The sequence below is a fragment of the Xyrauchen texanus genome, chromosome 12 (assembly GCF_025860055.1).
Source record: "Xyrauchen texanus isolate HMW12.3.18 chromosome 12, RBS_HiC_50CHRs, whole genome shotgun sequence".
In the NCBI taxonomy this organism is placed as follows: Eukaryota; Metazoa; Chordata; class Actinopteri; order Cypriniformes; family Catostomidae; genus Xyrauchen; species Xyrauchen texanus.
The window spans coordinates 16829143-16852019 of record NC_068287.1 but is presented as its reverse complement, the minus strand read 5'-3'; positions in this window follow the sequence as shown (position 1 = coordinate 16852019).

Below are 22877 nucleotides of genomic sequence, written 5' to 3'. Positions count from 1 at the left end.
TATTATTTGAATATTGTCATTTGGATGTACTACTGAAATTATGTAAGTTACATCTATAAAGTGCCTCAGAAAATGCACACAGTATGTGCAGCTTGGGTTTAGATCCTCAATGATCAAGGCACAGCTTTTATGTCCTGTATCCTATGAACTGTATTAATCATTGGGGGTTAAATAAATTCGGACAAGCATCTACCACATACAAATGGACGACTTGGTCGATCGGTTTAAACAAACCCTGAAAAATATGTTTTGTATCTTTGTTCACGAAGATGCTCAGAATTGGGATAATTTTCTCAAACTTCTGTTATTTATAGTATGAGAGGTCCCACAAGCCTCCACTGGGTTTTCCCCATTTGAATTGTTGTATTGCATAATCCCCATGGCGTGTTAGATGTCATGAAGGAAATTGGGAGGAGGGACCTTCAAATAGCAAAAATGAAATTCAATATGTTCTTGACCTGAGAGCAAAACTCCACACATTGGGGAGACTATCACAGGAGAATTTGCTACAGGTGCAAGAACGTCAGTCCCAACTGTATAACAGGAGAGCTTGGCTAGGGGAATTTGCAACGGGAGATAAAGTCCTTGTATTGCTACCCACATCGTGCTCGAAATTACTCACTAAATGGCAAGGGCCCTTTGAGGTCAACTATAAGGTGGTGCATACAGATAGGGGCGGGTCACATCAGATTTACCACCTCAACCTCCTAAAGCCATGGAGAGAGGCGGTCCCTGTGACGTTGGCAATGGTAGTTCCAGATAGGGAGGAGCTCAGACAAGAGGTAAATCTAAAAGCCAATCAGTTCACCCGGTCACTTGTGGAGACCACCTATCACAGTCCCAACGTACGGAGGTTTCCAGGCTGCAAAAGGAATTCTCTGACGTGTTCTCAGGTGTTCTCAGGTGTGAATTCTCTGACGTGTTCAGCGATAGTGTGTGAATGGAGAGTGAGATTAGCAGATGAGAATGGTAAGGATTGTTACCTGTTTATGATGAGTCTAACACCTGTTTCTTGTTCTAGTGAGGGTGTGGGAGAGTGTAAAAGGAAGACAGATGCCGGAGAAGGGAGAGAGAGACTGACACACCTGTGTGTATCTGTGTGTCCAAGCGTATTCTGCTGAAAAGCAGTTTTAGTGTGTGTGTGGCTGAAAAGCCCGATTTAAGTTGCCACTAGAAAGTTTTATTTTTCATTGAGAATAAATGATATATATGTATATTTTTCTGTCACTGATGTGTCAGTGATTGTCTTGATTTACATTTGACATTGCTATTGATGAAGATGCAATGTGGAAGTAAATGATAGCAACTATAACACATGAACAGTATTATTTGAATATTGTCATTTGGGTGCACTACTGAAATTATGAAAGTTGCATCCACAAAGTGCCTCAGAAAATGCACATAGTATGAGCAGCTTATATTTAGCTTATGTGTTATGTGTAGCTCAACATGTGTTTAACAGCTGGTTGCATCTCTTGAAATTTTAGTGTGGAAGTAATGAATCCTGTTCTATACTTTTGCAATTATCTCTATGATATATGGAAAATAAAACATAAAAATACATCAGAATATATTAAATTATATTATTTTTAATTATCTTGAAAATGTAATTATATAAAAACCTGAATATTTAATACATTTTGGCAAAACACCCATGCAAGTAAAGGTTAAATTAATAAAAATAAACATATTCATAGAAACAGACGTACTCACATGACAAGTAACTCAAAAGAACAACAAACACAATACCACCATTGCAAATACTGTGAACAGTGAATATTAAAACATTAATTTGCAATTTTGGGGTTCATGCTTTGAACCAGATCATACAGTATGTACATCTAGTTGTGGCCAGTGAGCAAGCTTTATGTTGTACAAGCAAATGGATTAGATAAAATGAATTGCACACAATGAAATTAAGGTGTGGCAAAACTGTTGAATGTGTGTTACATTAGCTCATTTTAAGTAATTAGATTCATTAGATGTTTTTGGTATGTGTGAAAGTGAAACAACTGTTTGTTAAGGGTCATTGACCGATTGGGGATTGTTGAATGAACAACCATATCCTCATCTATTAAAATATTTACGCACACACGCACGTACACACACACACAAATATGTTGGTCTACCTATCATTATGAGGACTTTCCATAGACATAATGATTTTTATACTGTACAAATTATCTATTCTATCCCCTAAACCTAACCCTCATAGAAAACGTTCTGCATTTTTACATTTTCAATAAAACATTGTTTAATATGTGGAGTGGTGGTGGTGTAGTGGTCTAAAGCACATAACTGGTAATCTGGTAATCAGAAGGTCGCTGGTTCGATAGCCACAGCCACCACCATTGTGTCCTTGAATAAGGCACTTAACTCCATGTTGCTCAGGGGGGATTTTCACTGTAATAAGGGCTCTGTAAGTCGCTTTGGATAAAAGCGTCTGCCAAATGCATAAATGTAAATATGTTTTTTAAGCTATTTAAATTATGTGGACACTAGAAATGTCCTCATAAACCACATTTATTGCATAATACCCTTATAATTACCAGTTTGTAAACTAAGACGTTGTCCTTGTAAACCACATAAACATCCCCACACACACACACACACTTGATGTTATGCAGATCAGGTCTCATCTCACTTCAAAAGCTGTCCATAAGTCATAAATGTTCCTTGGCCTTAGATGAAGTCTCACTGAGAGTCAGAAGTCCATCCTTTCCCAGGAGGTCAATGGTGAGAGAATGCACCCCATGATTTATCCTACCTAATCCACCCCAACATTTCTTAGCTGTCACCTGTAACCCGACTCAATACCCGTGAGTGATTGGCCCAGACAAGGTCAGTTCTTTTAGATACTGCATCACAGCTCTGCTCAGCATAGCACAGCACACTGATTTCTCAGAAAACTTCATTCAACTAACAAGGATGCAGAGATTATCAAATGATAGGACCTGGTGCATTTTCCTCTTGGCTTGCTCTTTCTTGCTTCTTACATACATTTTACCAGCATATTTAAGTTTTGCGATGATAAACTGCACGTGAAAGTAATCAGTCAGTGTTTTAGAAGATCCATGTCTTAATGACCTACACTCTACAAATTAGGAATGTCAAAAGAGATGAATAGAGCTGATCACAAATAAATAAATAAAAATAATGTAACAATACCGGTCTTTCTACAGTATCATTATTAATGAGTACCGACTTGCCAGTTCTGACTGACTGATGGCTGCTGTTGAATGTTTGCATGTATATTTGCATGCATGCTCTGTGAAGAGACGTTATGTTTTGTTAATATTAATCTAACCACAATATTGACAAGAAAAAGAGAAAACCACTCACTGCTCTTAATTATTATTATTTTTGTTTTATTACTGGTTGTTTACTTGAATAACTGATTGAAATTAATTGAGGAAAACAATTTAAGGTTATATGCCATTGTTTTCTTGTAATTTGCTAATATTTAAATTGATATTTAACTTGTAAATTAAGGAGTGTTCAATATTAGTTTTTATTGAGGTAACAACATTTTAGTACAAAAGGTTTGCTATTATGACAACCCTGGGACAAATATTACACTATTTGATTACAAAAGGTTGATCGAAACATGATTAGAAAGCACTTTCCTTCACCCTGAGTCAGAAATGTTGTACTTTAATGATCTGTCTAAAGTCTGAAAGTGTTGTTAAATGCATGCGATTTTCAGTTTCCAGGGTTAAATGTACACAGAGTGGGGACAAAAGTGAGTTGCATTTTTTTGTTGTAAATGCACCAACTTGGACACATAACGTATTTTATATTTTATTTTAAATAAAATAAATAATGAAACCACAAAATCACGCTAACCATTGTTTATGTGATTGCAATTACTTCTTGGTTTCCATGGAATCAAATCCCGTGTCTTAACAATTTATCAAGCAACACCTCATAAATAGCACTAGAGGGAAGGGTGAGCCTGTGCCCACTGACATCAGTTCAGGAGACTCTGTGTTGTCAGTTAAGTGTTAAAATTGTGAGGCAAGGAGTCATGTGACAAAACAACATGGCACCGTCCACAGTGGAGTTTGTCTTTTGGAGAAACGCCAACAAAACTACATCTTGTAAGAATCCTATTTAGGTTTTTACATTGAAAATTGTTTGAGTCAAAAATTAGAGTCTCTAGTTTCATCCGATATGCCATTTCTTAAATTTGAGCGATTTATCGCGAAACGCCATATTGATAAACTCAATGTACACTAATCTGTACTTTAGCAAATTTTTTCTTGGAAATCGTAGATTTACTGTACATTGTACAATTTGAGATTTAATGGATTCACACAAAAGCTGAATTTTGCTTTCAGTGGCTTTATATGGTGTTATACAGACAGCACACTGAGGTTACATCATTCACTAAATAGGGAGCATCCTATAGCTCTCTATGCAAGTGCATTCAATCCAAACTTCCTATCAAAATTTTGACAGTAACATCTCAAAAATATGAATAACCAACACTCCTGAAACATAATAAACAATAAAAATAAAAAAAACTTTTTATAGGTTGGTATTATTTACAATTTTACAGCTTAGTCCCACATGTGTTGCCATGCATTTTTAGGAAAACTATTATATTTGCTCAACAATTTGTATTTATTAATTTTTTATTTATTTATTTGTTTTTTGCTCTGTTTATTAGGTGCTACCAGTGACGTGCGGTGATGTCTTAAAGAGGCTAGGCACTGAGTTATGAAAGCCAGATTACCTGATTTATTGTTTAAGCTAATAATACGTAATAACAGTGAACGTTACGCACAAGCGCAGCATATCAAGAAATGTACAAATCAGGATGTAGATAGTGTATTCTCTCTCTCTCTCTCATGCGCACACACACACACACAAGCGCACAGTCACATAGCCAATCTTTTCTTACATCCCAATCAGTTTGAAATGATCGGATAATTTTTGGTCCCTTTTGCTGTACTAGTCCATCTAAGGCTGGCGTAGACCTCCCTCTTGCAATTAACTCATATTTGGAATTAAAATCGAGCTTGGAAAAATTTCTTAATTCCGTGATTACAGCCGGTGCTGTCATTTTGATTTTGAATTTGGCGGGGATTAGGCATGTAGGCTACGCTAGCTGTGGTGTAATGACGTTAGCTACGCAAATGTCCAGGAATATCTTGATTTTAATTGGTCCATGTCTGATACGTAACGGAGATGATTACGGGCATAACATATTTACGTCAAAAGGCAGAGCAGATTTGTGCTTTTTGCCGCTTGTCGTCTGCAATGAATGGACCGTAAAAGCACTGCTTATTCTACCATTTGTTTTTAGTTGATTATGCGTAACTGCTACATTTGTCATCATAACGTCTAAACAATTGGAATAACACACATATTGCATATATAAATCACAAGAATAAAAAGTAAAAACACAAATACAAGTTTATTATTTAATAAACATTTTATTTTAGAATTTTGGCAGGGTAGGCAGTGCCTAGTTTGCCTACCCAGACTGCACGTCAGTGGGTGCTACTTGTAACAAATCAAAACGGGAAATAGAAAATGCCCACAGCAGTCATGCTCGGTCTCAGGAGGAAAAGCCTTATTCACTCCACGTCTGATGTGACAAAATCACATGAAACTGCACATATTCATTTGGGAGATGCTTTTATCCAATGTGACTTGCATCACATTCAGGGTATACTTTTATTCAGTTTGTGTTTTCATGATCACATAGGATCATGTTGACACATCTGGCTTCTGAAAGTTTACGTACCCTTATACTGCCGAATTACTGACAAGTGCCATCCCTCCTCAGAGATATTTGCATTAATTCAACTGTGATCACAAAGAATTGAGGCTGTTTTAAGAGCAAAGGGAGGCTCTAACCATTATTAGTGTTCCTAATAAAGTGCTCATTGAGTGTAAAACCATAACTGGAGTCAAAAATAACCTTACATGTACTGATTACTTCAACCATTTAAAGCTTATACTTCCAAAATTAAAGAACTGTGCCAGACCTTTGCCATTGGATAATGTGCTTCAAAAGCAGTCTTTATAATAGGTAGCTTTTTCTCTTCTTTCAAGGTGGAGATAAAAAAGGAATAGTTTAGACACTTATGTCAGGGCATTCTCACTTCCTAAAGAAGTTTAGTAGTTGCTAGGATACAGAGAACGTGGCAGTTGTACGATCTGAAATATGATGAAAGAGATGAATGCCAGAACAAAACCCATCAACAGACAAACTACAGAGAGAGAAATCTCTCTATTTAAAAGCATTTCACTGTACTAGTACTGTACTAGTTACACTGAGGTTTCCTTCAGATGTTGTGGTGTTGTCTGGACATGTGAACAATGGGACGTTTGATGTAAGTCTTCAATATGTCACAGAGGATAAGAAATCATGTGTTGAACAGTACAAAATAAAATTTATTTCATGCTAATCTGTCCCTGTGGTTAGTTAAAAACTTAAAAGACAAGCACTTTCAAAAGTCTGTCAGGCACCAAAGTCATCACTTCTCATTAATCACCATCAGACTTAGATGGAGGTTGGTTTATTGACAAAATTAAAAGATAGGTTTCCCATATTATTTTCTGCAACAAAAATATTAAGATCTATCTTTGTTCCTCCTCTCATTCATATGTTTTCCAGCAGCCTCTAAAAGCTGGATGGATGTCATCACTTGCCTAATTTGTTGCTTGTAAATACGACAAGAAGGCTAATGCCATATGGCATCATTTAGAAATCTGTATTGTATAACTCAAATCATCGCTCATTAGTGTCAGGCAGATATCTGCAGAAAATTCACATTATTATTTATAGAGTAAAAAAATAAATAATATTCTACCGCTTCATTTAGAAACATAGAAACATCTAAGTCAATAAAATAATTTTTATTATAAGCTGTTTGTTCCCCCGAAAGTGCTTATAGTTTGACAAGTAGATCTATCTATTTCTTCACAGCCTATTTTTTATTTATTTATTTAATAATCTAAGGGGGTTTAAACTACTTTTAAAACATACTTTGAACTGATATGTTTGTTATTGTATCATTAGTTACTTTCTTTCCCTAGTTAAGTTACCAGCATGATCATTTTAAAATTGTTATTTCTAGTTTGAGACTGTTTTACTCTGAAATGAATAAGCAATACCAGCCTAAGGGTTATTTTTTCTTCTGTTCAATAATGTTATATCTTTTAATCAGGATTTATTAAGCGTGAACATGTATAGGAAGACAAAAACTAAAATAAATATGTTAATAATACTGCATACTTGGAAAGGCATAATAGATGCTGCTATTACAGAGCAGTTAACAGCTGCGACTGTAACCTGCTAACCTTACTTGGAGGGAAAAAAAATCACATTATTTTCCTCTGCATTTTTCATTTGGATTAGATGTGGTGGTACTATTAATGATGTTCTTATTTTTATTAACTTGAAACTGCAGACAAATAATAATAAAAAAAAAAACCTTGGGACTGCAGTGCACCAGACACTACATAATCATTATAAAATGTCCATAGAGAAAACTCTAATTTCAAGTTTCCAATTTATGATATCTCTAAAATGTCCCTTCATATGCAATAAAATTTGAATGAAGTTACACAAATCAGATTTCATTAATAATGTATACTATATTTATAATTCATAGAAGGGTTCTGGACAGGCCCTTCCAAAAATGATAGTGATGCTGGCAAACTAGAAGGCAAAACAGGACATAAACTTTACAGTCTTTCCCATGATTTCAATCATTGAAAAGTGCTATTTGATGTCCTTTATGCTTATCTCAGTCTGTTATCGTCAAATGTTAATGTGTGCCTTTTTCTTACAGAGTCTTCCGAAGGAAAATGACATGACAGATGTGATTTTCAAGCTGCTATTCCTCCCAAATAATTTGGTCTCTGGAGCCCAGTAATATGGCTTGGTAAATCTGTGATCTCAGAACAATGTTAATTACCTAAAGCAAAATTGTAATTAATCAGCTAGATTTTTAAGTTAAACCTCATTTCAGTAGAACTGCTTTCAATGTGTTATTACAAAACATACAGTCACAAACACTGCATCTTTTTAGAAATGCTGTAGCTGTATCCTAAAAGATTTAAAATTTAAGATTATACATTGATTTTTATAGCTTCTGAGAATAGCTGAACCACAATATTTAGTTGTTTTTGTTGCCGGTATTTCTTTTGTCAATTTGCAGTGTTAGGAAAGCCACTCCAAAAATGTAGCTAGCTAAACTACCAACTACTCTACAGAAAACAAGGGAATCTAAGAAGAAAGTAGCTAGTTACACTTGAAAGTAAAAATAATCTAAATGAAAAAAATGCTTAAATTTTATTCAGTGTGTGAGTGAGCTGTCTGAATGACTGGCGAACACTGATCCCACCGTGAATTTGGCATCATGAGGTTAAAAGTTCTGCTGCTGAAATTGATCCCCCAGTGCCCCCAGTGGCCAAACCGGGAAGTGTTGTTGAGGTGAAATGTCCACAAGATGTAATACATTCAAAAGGAATGCATATTTTATAAACCATTCTCCTTAACCCAAACCCTTAACCTAATCGCTGGTAAAATACAAAATAAATACATTTAAGAGTCAAATGCAGCCTTTGAATTGAGATCACCATTGTTCATTTGAACTTGATAACTTCCTGGTTTCCATGAGACCAGAACCTGTGTCTCAGAGTGAATCTGAATATTTTCTAGTTTCCATGGGACAAGAACCCATGTCTTAGAGATTGCTCATCAGTAGTGCCACAAGGAAAGATGAACATATGAATGGACCAGTCTAACCAGTCACTAGAACATACTTTAAACACAATTTGATTGCTAATAAAGTGTTAGGGAAAATGTAATGTTGCAGCATTTGTCAACGTTATCACGCTACGTGATCAGTAGCATTGCTACTAAAAAGCTGCATTATTATAAATTCGAATGGACTTATATTACATACTTATATCACTATTTATACTATTTGTAGCGATGTTACTGCCAAACGCTCATTTTAACTTATAAATGTATAATTTTTTTAAATTGTATTTACTGTACCACCCCAGATAACTCTATAAACAATCTCAGTCTTCATATAGCCGAACCATTAGAGGAGCTGCAGTATCTCTATGTTGGCCAGCAAGTGAATGAAAGCTCTCTTGGGCAACATGCTGCCAGATTTTTTATTTTTTTGTGCTGACACTGTGGGCAAAACGCAGGTGCATTCATTATCCTGTAATTACCCCGCTGTTAGTCCTCTGGTAGATTATTCATTACATGCATTCTCCACACAGTGCAGTGACAGGGTGGGTAGAATCCACACTGCAAATGGATGAGCACAGAACAGCACACTGCTCTAACTATATCAGTACACACCATAATCATTGAAAAGTAAATCACCACAGTTCAAGGCCAACTGTGAATTACCTTTTTTTTTTTCTTCTTTGTTTTGCTAGAGGAGAAATTGTCCTTTCCTTGTCATTTGCATGCACTTTAACTAAGAGTATCACCTTTAAAGACATGTTTTCTTTTTGAACAATTAAAGAGGCCACACTTTTGTAGCGTTATGTTATAATTTGCCCCCTGAAATCCTTGTATAACGCTAGTCAGGGTTTCTGGCATTTGTGATTTTATTTAGCGATTGTGATTGATTTAGATTTCCATAGCCAATTATTTATATTCCGTTTAATACATATGTATGTAAACAACCTCTGTTATGGTTGCTATACTGTCGCAGTTCGCACTGCAATTGGATGGGCCAAGTTTCTAAATACTGAGTAAGTGTTATGTATAAACATTGGATTTAGTTCACATGGAAATGTATGTTCATTTACTCATGGTTATGATGTTATAAACCATATCAATTTCTAAACACCTAACCTTTGCAGCTTACACTGCATCCTAGACATGATGTGAGAAAGCAACAAGCGATAAAAGCTATTTCTTCTACGTAAATCTGAGTTTTTGTCCTTAACAGCCAAGATTACAATAACGGTCGATTGGTTCTATTTATGCAGCGCTGCATTAGTAAGTCCCACCCACAGAGAAATCTCATGGGTTCAACATATACACGACTGCTTATTAAACATCAAACGTGTTCTAATGGGGTGTAATTGTGTCACATTTTACAGAACTTTTGCTATCAGTGAGGACAGATGAATTAATGGATTATGAAAATTTGGTGTATTGTGCATTGGCTCCTTTGGTCAGGTCTGTTATCTAACCTTGAAAGTAATGTTGTTAGAATGTGTTTATTCCATATGAAAGCCATATCTAAGGGCATAAGTTTGGTTTGAAAGTTATCCCACATAGCAATTTTTCTCTGGCCCAGCTCCGGCCCACACAACCTGCTTTTGCTTGGCCCACATACCGCAATGAATGACGGTCCTAGTGTGGACCAGGTCTGGATTCCAGACAAGGGCCACACATGGGCCATAACTGGGCCAAGTCTCAGCCAAGTTAATTACCCATAACTGGCCCAGAATTGGGCCAGATCAAAATGTAACATTGGAACCAAAACATAACCTTAAGTAAACCATATCAACACCAGTATTTAAGCAGAAAGGCCAGAACTGAGCCACACCGGAGACTGAAACACAGGTGAACTAAAACCTGGCAGCCACAATATGGGCCACAGATGGGCCATGACAGATCCACAATATTAGCCATGACAGATCCACAATATGGGCCACAGATGGGCCATGACAGATCCATATCTCAGCCACCTGTATGACCATAGCTGGCCCTATTCTGGTCTGGACCAGATGAGTTCCATGTCAGCCTCAACACCACCATAACCAAGCCACTTACACACCCCTCCCAGATGAATAGTCACAACAAGACAGTATTCTGAACAAATATTTATTTGTGTTAAACATCAAAGCATTGGCATCTGACATTTTTCAGTTGTACAAACAACTCCTATCTAAAATGGCACTCCTCTCTCAGTTCAGCAAAAAATAATAAAAACAAAAATAAAACAAGTGCAGTTTTTTTGAAGTTTTTCATGGCGTTTCACTTTAAGTGTTACTTGATCATCCATGTTTCTGGTCATCAAGTTTCATTGCTTTGCCTAATGCTTGAACGTCGATGTTTCTGGTCACGAACAAGATTCACTAAACATATAACACTAGAACATGTTTCTAGTCATCAACAAGTTTCACTTCACAAAACACTCCGTCCACGTTTATGGCTAGGAACAAGTAGCACTCTTCAAATGACTCTGAAACAGTCATGATTCTGTCACTGAACAAGTTGAACTCTGGACTGAACATCCATGCCTAAAGCCTGTTAACCAGTCATATTGTCCTTATGCAATTTGTTCTTCATCCTTTCTTTTCGTCCACCATCTCTGTCTGGGGCCAGATACAGCCATTTTTTAATGGTGGAATCAATGTCTTTCTCTGTGGCATCAGACGTTAGACCGTTACGTCTCACAGCCGCTGAAAAACACAAGCACACATGGTGTATAATTAACTTATGCATCATCAGGTAATGTGGATATTGAATAAAATGCAATATTACAACAAAACCTGAACCCAGATTCAAATTCAAATTTATACTGTCTACTACAGGCGAAAGATCATTTAAGATCATGTTTATTTTTACTTTTTTTAATTCAGTGTATGTTTATGTTATGCAACCTTGAGCTTGTATTGAGGCATACATAAAATGTTCTCTTCCTCCTTCACTTTCTTAATCTCTAATATAGTGCATTCATGCTCAACCATGCTGGTTCCAGATTTGTTTTGTTCATTCATGCTTTAAGCATTTAAGTAAAGAGAGAAAGAGAAAAAAAATTTTGTGAGGTCAATCTCCACTTGATTTAAAGGAGTTTTTAGAAAACTGGACAAAAAGACAAAAGGTACAAGACTGTGTAATTAAAGGCTTTATAAAAAGAACTGCAATCCCATGTATCACTACATAATCAAATTAAAAACAGCATGACAGTGTAGTTTTTCAAAAAGAATTCCACTTTCAAAATATTATTTAAAAAATAATAACTAAAAAAAAAAAAAAAAAAAAAGCAAGCTGATGGCTTAGGTAGAACTGACTACAATCAATTAACAAACTAGCTCACATAAAGTCTGTCTTTGCAGGTTTACAAAATGGTGTTAAAATTTAATTTCCATTTGAGACTGGAATTTTTACTTCCGGAACCTGACTGTTGCACTATGTACTTCATCTGCTTGCTCCTTTTCCTCTGCCCTCCTCTTCCCATTTCCTCTTTTTGTACTCCCATGCTCTCTTCTTCTAATCATCTTAAAACTTGAAAATCTATTAAAATAACTTTTTTATATTAAAAGTATAAATGACAATTTATATTTATATTTGCACTTCTACATTTTTTAGGATTTAATTTCATTTTTAGTCTAGCTCCATGTTCAATCTGACTCTAATTTCAAGTGATCATTTAATTTAGGCAATATTACTAATTAAAAACTGATCACAAAAATCAATTTTACGTTAATTTAGATATTTGATTATTCTGGAAATCCGATATACCTTCATATTCATATTCATTATTTGTTCATTAAGGACCTACCATTGCTCAGAAATTCACTCTGTGAACAGTGAGCGCACAGACACAAATTTGCCAGTTCTGTAACTTACTCAGATAATACATGGTGATTATAATACTTTTAAATACTCAACTACTCAATGCTCAATACTGTTTATTACTTATTGTCAACTTAATTTAAAGGTTGGATGGTCAATGTCAAAATTCAACATATATTACAGTATCACGGATCTTCATAAGTATTGTTAGAAATTTTCCGGTTCGATTATGGTTCCATTTAAATTAACTATTATAAAGTGCTACCACCAGACCCGGAGATCGGCTGAATGGATTTGAAAATGGTAAAACTCAACTTTTTAACTCTAGGGATTGGAAGTTGGAAAATTAGCCTATTTTCAAAAAAATTAGTGTTCCTTTAAGGATTGGTGAAGGGACAGATGAGCAAATGGTCTTTCTCCCAGATCTTCCCGTCAAGATTAGAAAGTTTATTGTTTTGTTGGATGCCATGCGTGTTGCCAGAGTTCCTGAGTTTTGGATTCACAAGGAATTGATTTCATAAGGAAATAGTTTCACTCCTTACATATTGGGAATAAATGGCAACTTACCAATCACAACATCTCGTATCTGTAGGCGTAGGAAGCTAATCTTTCCATTCAATCCCCTCATGTTAACTTTCCTCGCCAAGGAGTTGGTAAACAGACCATGCATGATTCTCCAAACAGACTCCTGCACGTTCAGCCCCACCTTTAAGAGCCAGTGTGTTTACCTGAAATCATTTATGTAATTAGTTTTAAGCAGTGGTTTAATATTTTAGAACTTCAATCACTAAATACAAAGATTATTATAGATGAAATTGGTCAAAAAATTCTCTCTTAAAAAAAAATAATAATAAAAAAAAATATATATATATATATATATATATATATATATATATATATATATATATATATATATATATATATATATATATTATTAATAAAAAATATACATATGAATTAAATGTTCCCTGAACTAATAAACTACATGCACAGATTAAGCATATGCATTTTGTACTTTATTTTGCTTAATTTCTACCTGTCCCATGGTTTAGCTGTCATTACCAACACGCTCTGCATAAAGGCACTTTTTTTAACTGTTTTTCATCATCAAAAGTTTATTTGGTAGCCATGGTAACCTAATAGCATAGCGGAGCACATGGATTTCAAGCTGCAAGACTGATGCCTTGATGTCCAGAAAACTTACTTTTCTAAACTTACTTAAATATACTCTTTATTCTTTGTGTTGGTCATGTACACTTATTATGCGTCATACCATGTGTTGTATTTCTGTATTTTTAAACATTTTTGGATAATTTTTTATCACTTTAATTGTTAAAATGGTGTACATGCAGAAAGCTAGCTACACTTGCTTAGTCATCATCTTTGCTAGCAAGGCTAGTTTTTTTTGACAAAAATGTCATTACAGCACAGTCATTACCAGCACATTACAGCTTGTGCTGGTAATGACAGGTTGTGATGGTGATGACGGCAGATACATTAAACATACTGTTCTTTAAAGAATTTATGTTAAACTATGTGTTGATGTTTAAACCGATTACTAGCTGGTGTTTTTTTGTTGTTGTTGTTGGTCTGAAGTCACTTAGGCTCTTAAATTACAATAGGTTATGATCAGTGATTTGTCATCACCGCAACAAACTGTCATTACCAGCAATGTCATCGCCATACATCACCATACATATTTTTGCCAATGAATTATGTATAAATTACAAAAACATCCTATAATTTGTTGGACAGTCTGAATTATCACTGTATTAAAAAAGTTTTGATGTATGGCATTCACTTAAAATAAGCTTATATTCCAAGCCAGGGTAGACACTTAGATGACTATAATTCATCTTGCAAGTAAAAATCAACAATCCCATTGAGTTCAAGATAAAATAGATTCCATGTGAAACCACAAAATGTTTTAAAAGCACTGATTTATCATTTAAGTTTTATTTTTTACATATATATTCGATGATGTGATGGTAATGACACATTTACTTGACTTAGTTAAACAAATGACAAAAAAAATCACTAATCAAGGTCTCAACCAAGCTCATAACGTTGTTCCTGACTTGAGGACTGATAATTTGATGTATACCAATTAGTCAAATTTGGGATTTTAATTTTCAAAATTGCAGCAACCCAATTTGGCCCTTGATCTGAGAAATGCCCATTATAGTTTTACAGAAATTTGTTCCAACCACAAATACCATAACATGCAACCCTAACTTGCATCATCTGCCAAAGATGATTACATTTGTGACATAAGACAATGACTGACTTTTTGGACATGTTAGTTTATTGTATTTAAAACACATAGATTAAAACTGCGTTTAAACTAAGTCATTGGCGTGCACATTTTAATTAGAACAGTTTACTATAATTTCGATAGCATGTTCACACATCAATTAATCATTAAGTCCGTAAAATGACTTAAGTAAACTTCAATGATGTTTTCACTTACCAACTCTGCTGTCTTTTTCCTGGTTCAGTGCAAATTGACCGTTACTGAAGTCTGTGCAAGACTGCAGCGCCACCCACTTTTTCGACATACAGGTTCGGGAGTATTTTCATTCACCTTTTCTCTTTGTAGATTACTGCTTTAAAGCGTTATAAGCCATGAATTATAACAACCAGCTAAAACTTGAATCACAACGTGTACAATATTCGATCTGAAATAAAAAAGATTTGAAAATTTGTCAAAAATACAAAAGTACGAGACTATGTGTGTTAAATCCAACTGGGTAAATAAAACTACAATCCCATGAAGCACTGCAAATGATAATTGCGCCTTTTTGTCAATTTTTCTCTGATAGGTCAGCTTCGCATTTCCGGGTTTTTGAAATCCTCAAAAAAACTCGGCGCGATCATGCAGATTGCGGAACACCGGGGGCCGCCATTGGCTAACAAGCCTTCAACTGCCATCTGAGGCGTTTAAAGACTCCATTTGTCCATTGATTATTTCTAAAGAAACACGACAATGTATAAAAGGCTCTATTACCTTGTATCTTACGTTTTGGCCCGTAGAAGAGGTTTTTGTAAAAATAGGCTAACGATTGCGTCATACACGCGACTCTCTGTTGCACGCAAGAGAAATTACCGTATAGACAGAAGTAGAAGCTCGCGCACAATCGAGGGTCGTGGAGGCATAAAGTCGAAGGAGAAGCCCATAGAGAGTTGTAAAGTTGCTCCTGCTGCGAGCTCATGAACAGCTCACGATCTCCGGCTCTACGAGATTCGGAACGGAATGATTCAGATTCCTCTTGGCACAGCTACTAGAAGACGTACTACTGTGAGACAGGTTGCTCACGTTAAAACTACGTCATCAAGCTCAGTTTGAGCATGCGCAGTGCGCGTGGCAATTAGGTTGCTGTGTCCATTTCTTTTACTGTCTATTATACGGAAGCTATGTGTTTCTAGAAAAATCTGTCATAAATGGCAACACGTTTCTATCATTTCTCAAATACATTTAATCTCTTTCAATCACATATATGTTCAATTTGTGATCATCTTAATTAACTAACTGGTAAAAGAGTAATCATCATAGAGTAACAACACATTTCCTAGTTACTCTGATAAGACTGTGTGTGGTGTTGAAATTAAATTATGTTTTAGTTTCATCTTAATCTGTTAGGTATAATATTGAATGCAGGATTAAATCATATATATAGTGGAAAATTTATGATAAGAAAAGTCCTGGTGTACAGGACTTAGCCTACAGTGTATGGATATACTATTGTACAATATAAGATATATCATCGATATATCATGTCATATATTAGGCATGAATATCATTTTACATGTAAACACAATAATTAAATAAGCAACATAAATTTATGTTATGCATTTTAAAAATATATTTTCAAAATGTATTTCAATATATTTCACAGTGTTTCACATACATGTGAATATATTACCTTTCTGTATGGGAAAACATTATTTTACTCAAAAATATTTGAAAAGGATTTTAAATGTGGCTCAAGATCAGCCATACATATATGGCCCACATATCTATATTTGACATCTGGGCCAAATACTCCATTTGACATCTGGCCCATGTCTTGGGTGCCGTCTTAAATCCAGTGCCATCTCTGCCAAACCCGGGCCATGATTGGCCCACATGCTGTATGCCAGTTCATGATGAATGCCAGCTGTGCCAGACACATGCCAAATCTGGGCCAAATTTGTTTACTGAGTAGTACATAAAGTCAAATAAAATGTCCTGAAACTTAATCATATATATTGTTTAAGTGGATAGGGCTACATCAAACCCTAAACTGAATGAGAATATGAAAGCAGTGAATGCAAACCATTGTTTGAAGTCAGATATATATATATATATATATATATATATATATATATATATATATATATATATATACAGTGAGGAAAATAAGTATTTGAACACCCTGCTATTTTGCAAGTTCTCCCACTTAGAAATCATGGAGGGGTCTGAAATTGTCATCGTAGGTGCATGTCCACTGTGAGAGACATAATCTAAAAAAAAATCCAGAAATCACAATGTATGATTTTTTAACTATTTATTTGTATGATACAGCTGCAAATAAGTATTTGAACACCTGAGAAAATCAATGTTAATATTTGGTACAGTAGCCTTTGTTTGCAATTACAGAGGTCAAACATTTCCTGTAGTTTTTCACCAGGTTTGCACACACTGCAGGAGGGATTTTGGCCCACTCCTCCACACAGATCTTTTCTAGATCAGTCAGGTTTCTGGGCTGTCGCTGAGAAACACGGAGTTTGAGCTCCCTCCAAAGATTCTCTATTGGGTTTAGGTCTGGAGACTGGCTAGGCCACGCCAGAACCTTGATATGCTTCTTACAGAGCCACTTCTTGGTTATCCTGGCTGTGTGCTTCGGGTCATTGTCATGTTGGAAGACCCAGCCTTGACCCATCTTCAATGCTCTAACTGAGGGAAGGAGGTTGTTCCCCAAAATCTCGCAATACATGGCCCCGGTCATCCTCTCCTTAATACAGTGCAGTCACCCTGTCCCATGTGCAGAAAAACACCCCCAAAGCATGATGCTACCACCCCCATGCTTCACAGTAGGGATGGTGTTCTTGGGATGGTACTCATCATTCTTCTACCTCCAAACACGGTTAGTGGAATTATGACCAAAAAGTTCTATTTTGGTCTCATCTGACCACATGACTTTCTCCCATGACTCCTCTGGATCATCCAAATGGTCATTGGCAAACTTAAGACGGGCCTTGACATGTGCTGGTTTAAGCAGGGGAACCTTCCGTGCCATGCATGATTTCAAACCTTGACGTCTTAGTGTATTACCAACAGTAACCTTGGAAACGGTGGTCCCAGCTCTTTTCAGGTCATTGACCAGCTCCTCCCGTGTAGTTCTGGGCTGATTTCTCACCTTTCTTAGGATCATTGAGACCCCACGAGGTGAGATCTTGCATGGAGCCCCAGTCCGAGGGAGATTGACAGTCATGTTTAGCTTCTTCCATTTTCTAATGATTGCTCCAACAGTGGACCTTTTTTCACCAAGCTGCTTGGCAATTTCCCGTAGCCCTTTCCAGCCTTGTGGAGGTGTGCAATTTTGTCTCTAGTGTCTTTGGACAGCTCTTTGGTCTTGGCCATGTTAGTAGTTGGATTCTTACTGATTGTATGGGGTGGACAGGTGACTTTATGCAGCTAACGAACTCAAACAGGTGCATCTAATTTAGGATAATAAATGGAGTGGAGGTGGACATTTTAAAGGCAGACTAACAGGTCTTTGAGGGTCAGAATTCTAGCTGATGGACAGGTGTTCAAATACTTATTTGCAGCTGTATCATACAAATAAATTGTTTAAAAATTAAACATTGTGGTTTCTGGATTTTTTTTTAGATTATGTCTCTCACAGTGGACATGCACCTCACGATGACAATTTCAGACCCCTCCATGATTTCTAAGTGGGAGAACTTGCAAAATAGCAGGGTGTTCAAATACTTATTTTCCTCACTGTATATAGAGTATATGTATATATATATATATATATATATATATATATATATATATATATATATATATATATATATATAACAGGATATACTATATCATACATCAATCAGCCTGTCATATGAGGCATGAATATAATTTTACATATAAACACAATAATTAAATAAGCAAAATGAGCTTATTATGTTATGCATTTAAAAAATACATTTTCAAAATGTATTTCAAGATATTTTACAGTGTTTCACATATATGTGAATATATTACCTTTCTGTTTGGGAAAACATTGGTATTTTACTCAAAAATATTTGAAAAGGATTTTAAATGTGGCTCAAGATCGGCCATACATATATGGCCCACATATCTATATTTGACATCTGGGCCAAATACTCCATTTGACATCTGGCCCATGTCTTGGGTGCCGTCTTAAATCCAGTGCCATCTCTGCCAAACCCAGGCCATGTTTGGCCCACATGCTGTATGCCAGTGCCGGATGAATAGTAGTACTATAGTAGGGACATATTATCAGGCTAATATTCTAAATGTTGGTATTAAGAAAATCCTATTTCTTTGCCTCCGTATTAACCATATTAAATATTATCCATATTTTTTTGCTTTAGAACTGACCAGTGACTGCATGTAATGAAGGGACAATGCCATATGCAATAAACTTGATTGATAATGTAGCAGCGACATGCAATGTGACAAACATAAGATTAATGTATCAATATCAAGTTTTATTGTTTTCAACAAGATTTAAAGAACATATTAAATTGTATCATTAAGTGACATTCTGTAAAATGTATTATTCAGCATTAAACAAACTGAAATCTAAATGGTGGGCTAAAATAACAAGTTTCATGTGCATAGTGTCAAATGGCTCCAGGGCTGGGCTACCAGGGCTTTAGCTACGAATGTTTTCTGTAAAGACCTGAATGTGTTGATCATCTTTTTGTAGTGGCATCATAAGTACCAGTGCTTGGGTATCAAGTTGATATGAAAACATATAACATTTTATTATTTTAACATTACGTTTTAAAGTTAGGGTAATATGCTGTATATAAATTCCTGTCTTTCTATGGAATTGACAACACCAAATACAGACTCAATTCAGTATCCACAAGCTGTCTTGTCGGCAGCTGCTTTCCAGCTCTGATGTAGCATAACCTTTGTGTATTGGAAACTGTGCTGAGATGGTCCATCCAGATGCAGGAAGTACCAAATATTTAGATGTATAACCCTGAAAACAAGGAGTAATATATACAGATGTATTCAATGAATTTGCTAACTTTAAAGTCACGAGCCAGGACATTTGCATGCATAGCAGAACTCTTTATTAATACATGATACAATAAACATAGCAAACTTTAGACGATCTACCTTTTAGTTTTTCATCTCAAATACAGTCGTACACAATGGCTGTGTCTCATTTGGAGGGTTGTGTCCTCTGGAGGTCGCTTTTGTCAGAAATGCGAGTAGGACACTTCGAATGCGACCTTCTTTTACGGGAATTCGGAGGATGCATGAGGTGTATCCTTTGTGGGCACTCACAACCCACAATTCTTTGCTTCAACGAAAATGTGTAAAAATATAATGCCACTTTGCCCGTAAATATTATGTTCAAATGCAATTAATGTTAATTCCCAAGTTGAAGTACCTCAGTAGATGAGTACAGAGTCATATGCATAATTATATTAATATATAATTAAAATAAAGTATTAGACTAAAAGTACACCTGTAAAATCAATTTTCTTTTCTCTTTACATCATTATAACTCTCCTAAATTTATCCTCATACATTCCCTTCCAAAGAGACTTTATTGTTCCATTCTCACTCAAAGCGCTCAAACTTGTTTCAGTGGTGTGCTGTCTAAGCAACCATGTAACGCTCCATTTCCGTACGAAGGCCATCTTATTTAAACAAGGCTTGTTTAAAGGAGGACACTCTGTACGTGTATACTGCAGCCTTAAAAGTACGCAACCTCCAGAGGACGCTTCCTGCCAAACCAGACGCAGTCAATGTGTGTCAAACTACTGAAAGCCTAAAGGGACAAAATGGTATTTCTTTTTAAATCGCGTTTTACAATATAGATGTTAAAAGCATGCAATTTATGCTCTTCGAGCATATCTGAGACAAACGTTAGCGATACTTTTTTAGTTAACTATCTAAATGACTCTTCATAGATGTATTCAGATTTTTATTATAACTATATTCTGATATTTCATTAAAGTATGGCCCCATATCCACATTGGGGCTAAGCCCCGAATGTACACCCTCCCTGTCTCACACATGCCAATATCGTCACAGAAACACACACATACCAGAAGCATATTTTCTGGTCCATCCATCTTTATAAACTTTATGGATAAATACATAAAACTTATAGCCTACTACAAATTAATCTGCGATACATCATGCAAATTGATATATCCTGCAGTACAACTGACTCAAAGAATAACATTCTTAATTTGGGATGGCAATCATTTCTTCGTCCAGTTATACTTGCATTTGAAATCCTGCATGTTTGTTCCACCTCAATATCTGAAGTCACTCAATAACAAATGTGTCTTCCTCAAGCAGGCATAAAAGCAGAATCCTCCTTTGGACCATATGCAAGACTTTATTTATTTTTCTTTACTTAGACAGGAAACAAAAGTATACTTGTTTAAATGTATTAATTTCATGTTCTCCTTCTGTCACTCACTTGACGTTGTGTTGAATGAAGTGACACAAGGGGTCTTCCTTACGTACCTCTGAACCTGAGAAAAGGCCAATGTCAAGTTGGCAGACAGAATTTGCATGCCCCGCCTCGGACATACGGGTATAAAGGGAAGCGGGGCAGCGAATGCCAGTCAGAGTTTTTCTTCGGAGCCGAACGTTTGTGCAACAGCAAGCTGAGTTCACCACTGTTTCACTCATCTCTACTGGCAATAAGCACTGCAGTTGGATCTACGGCGCGTTTCCTGCTGGCGTTCTCTCTCTCTGTACGCTGTGCAGTCTACGCCCGTGGGTGCTTCGACAGAACTTTCATCGACTGAAAGAGTGTTTCTCCTCCTAAAAATAGTTTATTTCCTCTAAAAGAGTTTCAGTTCCCACTCATAAAAGAGCAATACACAGTAGGCGTTGAACAACCTTTTCAGGATGCGTCTTTTTAAAGATGTCTTTCCACCTCTGTGTAGTTCCTGGATGCGGTTGATTTCTCTCCACTTCTGACGGTCATAAAAGCTGCCTTGTGTGCCTGGGCTGCGATCACACCCAGGCAGCATTTTATGAATGGTTCATGTTCCCAGTGCGAGAACATAGCCATGGCAACATTGCGGTCATGGCTGTCTTTTCTCACGAGAGAAAGCAACTTCAGCTGCCCCCCCGCGATATTCCTTCTGTACGCTGTGCAGTCTACGCCCCTGGGTGCTTCGACAGCACTTTCATTGACTGAAAGAGTGTTTCTCCTCCTAAAAATAGTTTATTTCCTCTAAAAGAGTTTGAGTTCCCACTCATAAAAGAGCATTACACAGCAGGTGCCCCCAGCGTCATTCCTTCTTCCCACGGGATTGAGGATGACACGGCTGGCGATGAAGGCAATTTGTGGATAATGACGGGCTCAGTTTTGCCGGGTAAATCCCCATGAACCACCCACCCCCCGGCATGCTTCCTTGCTTCCGTCTGAGCTCGGGATGAGTGCGGCTCGCCTGGCGGCCAGCCGGCATTCTCCCTTGAGCTCCCAGAATTGGATGACGACATCGCCGCTGCATTGGAGAGCATCCCAGCGCCGTCTGATGACTAGTCTGGGCTGCCGCCTTCTGGTCTGCTCGCCCAGTCTGAGGCTGATGCGCAGATGTCCGCTAGGCTTTCCCACGCCGCTGTGAGCACGAGCCACGTAGGTCACAGCACAGGCAAGTGGTCCAAGAGCATCACCTCTGGCTGAACATGGTCGAGATGCACGACGTTGACAAGGCACGCTTTCTCAACACTCCTGTCTCCAAGCTTGGCCTCTTCGGCAACACCGTCGATGACTTCGCCCAGCACTTTTGCCATCAAACCAGCGTGCCCTGCCTGCTCGGGACCCCTTCCAGGACCAGGAAAGCTCTGAAGCGCTCCTGAGATGGGCGACCAAGGCAGTCAGACGTTTGCTTCGGAGCTGGAACCAAGACCACTCCATCCATGGAGGACACGTACTTCCACGTACTTCCACGGCACTTCGGTGCCTCGACACCGACCCTTCTTACGGTTCACGTTCGACAGCTAGGCGTATCAGTACAAGGTTTTCTCCTACGGCCTGTCCCTGTCCCCTCGTGTCTTCACGAAGATCGCAGAGGCAGCTCTTGCCCCGCTAAGGGAAGTGGGCATCCGCATATTCAACTACCTCGACAA